Below are 6,179 nucleotides of genomic sequence, written 5' to 3' on the forward strand. Positions count from 1 at the left end.
TTTATGGGTTGGTGGCTAGAGTTTAAAACATAACGACTGTTCCCCTCTGAAGAACATGGAAAGCATAATCAACACTATGATGCCAGCAGTGACTGGGCCGGGAGGGAATGGGGGGGGCTCTCACGCTGACAGCCAGGACCGTGTCTGGTGAGGGCAGTGCTCTGGGCACCGAACGGGCCATACTGTTGACGTCCCCATGCCGTCCCGTGTGCACTACGCACACTGGGTGTATCACGTAGGCTGGTGCTGGCTGCAGGTAAGGGAACAAGAGATTCCAAATACCTTAAAAACTAAAGGCCTTTATTATTTTCCCAAACAGCTAATCTCACCAAGGTAGGGAGGTTGTACAGCGGTCAGCCCACCCGTTGAACGGTGTTCTTGTGATCGGTGTTCACGTTCAACGGTGTCGGACGAAGATTCCTCGGCACGTGGGCAGTGTCTTCCCTTAAGGTGGCAACATAGCTGCCACAGTGCCAGCCCTCGTCTCCTCTAGAGGCAGAACACAACAGCCTTATACTTCCTTTTGCTGAAATCCTACTCTGCCCGTCTCCCCCCTACATTTTAAGTGTTTAGCCTCTCTGGGTTTGCTCTTGGGACTTAGTGCAAATCCTGCTCTTGGCTTTGAGGATTATAGGCTCTTCAAAGTGCTGGTGAAAGAAACTGCAGAAAGAGAAGCAGAAAAATGATCTTTCTTTGCAGCTGCAGAAAATCAGACACTCCTCGGCAACGTAAAACTCCCCTTGCAAATACTTTTCGTAGGCCATACAGACTTCAGGGATTGCTACATCTTGTGAAAGGCAGCGCCAACCTTCCAAAATCTGTAATTCTGATTTGTCTTACTTAATAACTTATTGCCCTGGGAATAATACTTAAGTGGGCATGTAGATTTTGAAAAGGCTAAATATTTGTGAGGTGTTTTTTTGTTGTTGTTAAACCAGGGGAGTGTTATTAGCACCGCCCCCTCCCCCCCCTTTGTCTCCCACGTGGTTGGAGGGCAAAACCAAACACAATCTCTGTCGTGATTCTGCTTTAGACTAAGAGTTCGAGAAAACGAAATCCCACCATCAGTTGGTGTCTCCCCATGCCGCCGTACTTTCTGTGGGAGGCAGAAGAGGGAAGCGTCTTTCCCTTGCATTACTTTTTTTTTTTTTTTTAACATTTATTTATTTTTGGGACAGAGAGAGACAGAGCATGAACGGGGGAGGGGCAGAGAGAGAGGGAGACACAGAATCGGAAACAGGCTCCAGGCTCCGAGCCATCAGCCCAGAGCCTGACGCGGGGCTTGAACTCCCGGACCGCGAGATCGTGACCTGGCTGAAGTCGGACGCTTAACCGACTGCGCCACCCAGGCGCCCCTCCCTTGCATTACTTTTTAAGAGCAAAACCATTTTCCTCCAGAAACCTCCCCTAACCACTTCCCAGAAGACTTACCCTCACATGTTCTTGTCTAGGAGTGAGTCACGGCTCCTTCCAGAACCAGTCACTGACCGGGAAACTGGGGAACTATGACTGGCTTAGACACCTCCCCGAAACACATGGACAGAGCTAATAAGCAAGCTAAGACGATCAGGGCTCAGCCTACCAAGAAGCAGGGAAATGGGTTAGCACAGTAATAATGCAGACCCCCACTTCCTGCTGCTGGTCGCATGGCTGTTTCTGTAGGCACCCCACCTCTGGCCTCGCACTTTGCTTCTGCTTTTTCGCCTCAGGTGGAGCGAACCCCAAACATTCAGGCCTTGTAGAAAAGGAGCCTCTAGAGGGGACGTGACTTCTGAGCGAGGGAAACACCTGCCCACATCCCTCAAGGGGAAAGTACCTAAGCTTGGCTGCCTGCATATCTTTGAGGCTTTGTTATCTTGGAGGCTACGGAAACCCAAACTAACTTAAGCACCAAGGGAACTTACTGATTCTTACAGTGAAAAAGTCCAGTGGGAGGGAGTTTGGATTTCAGGTATGGCTGGATCCAGGTGCTCCAACAATCTCAGGACTGTACATCTCTCCTTCTTTCACCTTTTCTTCCCTCGGTATTGATTTCGTTTTCAGGCAGGCCCTCTCCTCCCCCGGCAGTGCCAGCCTGCCAGCCTACCAGGTAAGCAACCACGGCAGCACAAAACTCAGCGTTCCAGTAGCTCCAGCAAAAGTCCTGCAGCCGTCTCTCATTGGCTTTCCCTGGGTGATGTGCTCATTTGTGGAGCTGGGGAATGGGGCTGACATCAACAAATTGCACAAAGAGAAGGAAAGGATGGTTCCCAAAAGAAAACGAGAAGGGAAATGAATGCCCATTGGGCTAATATATCTCTTACGTATAGAGAGAGCCCCTGGGAGCACCAGCCTATCCTGTTTTATCATGAAGAGCAGTACAGTTGCTCACAGGGTATAAGGGGCTAAATTAGCTGGGGGTAGTCAGGGAAGGCATCTTGGAAGAGGCACCATGGGAAGCAGAGCCCTGAGGAATCCAAGACAATGTGCCAGGCACAGGGACCTGCAAAAGCAAAAGACCTGAGACTAATCAACACTTTATGGGTGAGTGGATAAGTGAATTCATGAATGAATGCCTACAGGCAGGAACTATACACAAGAGCCCTGTCTTCCCGCTCAGAAGGAAGCCATGAGCTCTGTAGCAACGGGGGAGCTGGGGTCAGACTGTAGATACTGCAGGGGAAGAGGACAGGGCAGACAGCCTGAGTGGGGAAGGGGGAGAGGTGTATGCACTCCTCAAGAGCCAGGAGGAGAGGGTGACAGTGAACCCTACCTTGGAGACCACGTCCCACAGCCCTCCCTCCCCTTCTGAGGCTGCTGGGGCCACCCAGAAACCCTCCCCCTGTCCAAAGCTTGTTTTCCTCTCCCTCTCCCTGCCCCTCCCCTCCCCCCCCTCACCCTTCCCTCCTGCTCTCCCTTCTCATTCTCACTTCCTTTTTTTCTGTTCCTCAAACACACCAAATTTTTGTTCCCGTCTCGAGACATTTGTTTGTGCTTGCTGTTCCCTCTGCCTGAGACACCCTTCCCCAAGAACTTTGCGAGGCTGGCTCCTTCTTAGCCCTCAGGTCTCAGCCAGGTCCCCTCCTCCGAGCAGCCCTCCCTGACCACCCCAACTGAGGGACCAGCCCCCTGCCCCACAGCTCCTTCCCAGTCACGGGGACCTGCTTTACTTCCTTTTCCCTGAGGCTTTCAAGTTGGTGGGGCTGCTGCGGTCACAGCTGTCACCCCAGTGCCCAGCACACACCCTGGCACAGGCTAGGTGCTCAGAGGGCTCAAGGTTCAGCTGCACTCCCTGTCTGCTCTTTTCAAGGTGATTGTGCCTTCTCTGTGCCTCAATTTCCTCTTCGGTAAAGCGGGCGTAACAGTAGACACGTCCTCTGAAGACAACCTATCTGAGGCACTCGGAGCGCATGGAGCTTGGCTCATACAGGTGTCCCCTAAGGGTCAGCCACTATAGGACTATCATTACCACCTTAGGGCTGTCGTGAAATCTCTGGGAGAGGGCTGGCACGGCGGTTACCTGTACGTGACTCCCCAGTGCTCAGATTCCAGCCGTGACGGTCGCTTCCTGGCTGTGTGACCTTGTTCTCTGAAAACTGAGGCTCACCGTAGTACCTCCACGCTTGTCCCCCCCCCCCATCACTCCTCGCCATCAGGGATGCGCGTGCTGGCACAGCTCACACAGCAGGGGTGCAGACGTAATGAACTCACGCAGATAAAAGTGTCTAGTGCAGGGCTCCAGGCAGCAGATGGAAAACTGATTCACAAGGTCATTTGTTCAGCCAGCTACAATCTAGAGGGATTTCTTGGCAGGACATGTGACTGCCAGTGGCCTGGGTCAAGCTTCACCTCCAACCCTCCTCCAACCCTTACCTTAGCTCTTAAGGGCCAGCTAAGGGCCGTCCCCTGCATGTAGGGTGGATGGGAACAGCAAGTGTCAGCCCTATGATGCTCCCTGCCCTGCTCATGCTGTCACCAGGTGGGGGCAGCTAGACTAAAAAGGGTCCCACAACTCTGGGATGAACACTTATAACTAGGGGCACTGGGGAAGAGTGGGAGGGGGTAGCCTAGAACAGGAAGTTCCCTGGCCCCCGAGCCAGACACCTTCCTCTCTCTCTCTCTCTCTCTCTCTCTCTCTCTCATCTATCAACCTGTTATCTATCTACCAATTATCTAGCTATCTATCTCTATCATCTCTCAGAGCTCAGTGGGCTTAACCCTTTAGGTCACTGGGGGATGGGAGACAGGGTCTCGGGAAAGCTGGGTGGTTTGGTTTTGTTTTGTTTAGACTTTGGTGGGTTTTTTTTTCTTTAGACACTGGTAAAATGTGCCACAAAAATATGAAGTCTGATATTGATATATATATCAATCTATCTATCGATAGATACAGATAGATTGATATAGTGTTCTTGTTTTTGAAAAATTTTACAAGTAAGGACATGGAAAATAAAACAAAACTAGTAAATTAAAAGCACTGCTCTGATAACAAAAATGGGCAAAAGATCTGAACAGACACTTCTGCAAAGAAAATATACAGATGGCAAATAAGCATATAAAAACATGTGCACCATTATGTGTCATCAGGGAAATGTAAATCCAAACAAGATACCACTACATACCTATCAGAATGGCCAAAATCCAAAACACTGACATCACTAAATACTGGCGAGGATGTGGAGCACCAGGAACTCTCACTCGTTGCTGGCGGGACTGCAAAATGGTCCAGCCACTTTGGAAGACAGTTTTTCAGTTTCTAACAAATCTAAACCTACTCTTACCATGTGACCCAGGAAGAGCACTTCTTGGTGATTAACCCAAGGAGGTCAAAACTTGGGTCCACACAAACACCCGCAGCCAATGTTTATCACAGCTCTATTTGCAATTACCCAAACTTGGGAATGACTAAGATGTTGTTAAGCAGGTGAATGGATCAGTAAACTGTGGTATATCCATCCAGACAATGAAACATCGAGCAGCACTAAAAGGAAATGGCAGGGGCGCCTGGGTGGCTCAGTCGGTTGGGCGTCCGACTTCAGCTCAGGTCACGATCTTGCGGTCTGTGGGTTCGAGCCCCGCGTCGGGCTCTGGGCTGATGGCTCAGAGCCTGGAGCCTGCTTCCGATTCTGTGTCTCCCTCTCTCTCTGCCCCTCCCCCGTTCATGCTCTGTCTCTCTCTGTCTCAAAAATAAATAAACGTTAAAAAAAAATTTTTTTTAATAAAAAATAAAAAAAATAAAAAGAAATGGCAGAACACAGGGGATTTTTAGGGCAGTCAAACTACTCTGTAGGATAAGACAATGATTGGCATGTCATACATTTGACCAAACCCATAGAATGTACACAACCAAGAGTGAATTGTAATGTTAACTATGTACTTTGGGTGATGATGTGTCATTGTGGGTTTGATCGTAACAAATGGACCACTCTGGCGGGAGGTGTTAATAACAGGAAGGAGGCTGTGCCTGCATGGGCTGTGGGCATAGGAGTTTTATGGGAAATCTCTGTACTTTTCACCCAATTTTGCTGCAAACCTACAATTGCTTTAAAAATAAAGTTTATCAATGTTTTTTTTAAAAAAAGTATTGCTCTCAATCCCAGTGGCTTTCAAACTTTCTTGACTCTAAAAAGTCACTTTACATCACAAGTCAGGATGAACATATGCTCCCAACGGAAGTTTCCCAAAACAATACTCCCTAATAGCCCAAGACGAATTCTGGTACTTTGGAATTTCTCTTCTCTTCTACTCAATTTCATTTTAAAAATGCTTGTCATGACCTTCTAAATTGATCTCATGAACCACTAATGAGTCACTACTCACAGTCTGCAAAGCTTTAATTACGTGCAAGAAAGGATGTTTTAACACCAGGAAAAAATGGGAAGGTTGTACCCAAAGAATATTCCTTTATGCTGAATACACTTTGCTTGATAAAAACATCACAGTTTTCCTTTTTAAAAAATCTACGGTGGACAGATGAGAATGTGCCATGGATAGGTACATATAGGGGAAGCTATTTCTGTGGGATTAAATTCATTCATTCATTCATTCATTCACTCTTTCTACAAACGTGTGCTGGGTGTTGGGGTTTCAGCTGCAGTGGCGTGCTGGAGCTGGTTGATACAAGTTGGCAGGAATCGTTAAAATTTTCAGGAATTTTGGTTGAAATCACACGGGTGGCTTGAGACAGGCCACACCAGTCATCA

At 48.6% G+C, this 6,179-nt stretch overlaps 1 long non-coding RNA gene across 1 annotated transcript; it reads right to left on the reverse strand.

The window, feature by feature from the left end:
- Positions 1–279: 279 nt before the first annotated feature.
- On the reverse strand, positions 280–2,706 carry LOC122495082. The gene is made up of 2 exons (XR_006300333.1): positions 1,432–2,706; positions 280–489 (listed from the first exon to the last, which is right to left on the reverse strand). It is a non-coding gene; the product is annotated as an uncharacterized LOC122495082 (long non-coding RNA).
- Positions 2,707–6,179: the final 3,473 nt, after the last annotated feature.

The sequence above is a fragment of the Prionailurus bengalensis genome, chromosome E2 (genome assembly GCF_016509475.1).
Source record: "Prionailurus bengalensis isolate Pbe53 chromosome E2, Fcat_Pben_1.1_paternal_pri, whole genome shotgun sequence".
NCBI classification, from domain to species: Eukaryota; Metazoa; Chordata; class Mammalia; order Carnivora; family Felidae; genus Prionailurus; species Prionailurus bengalensis.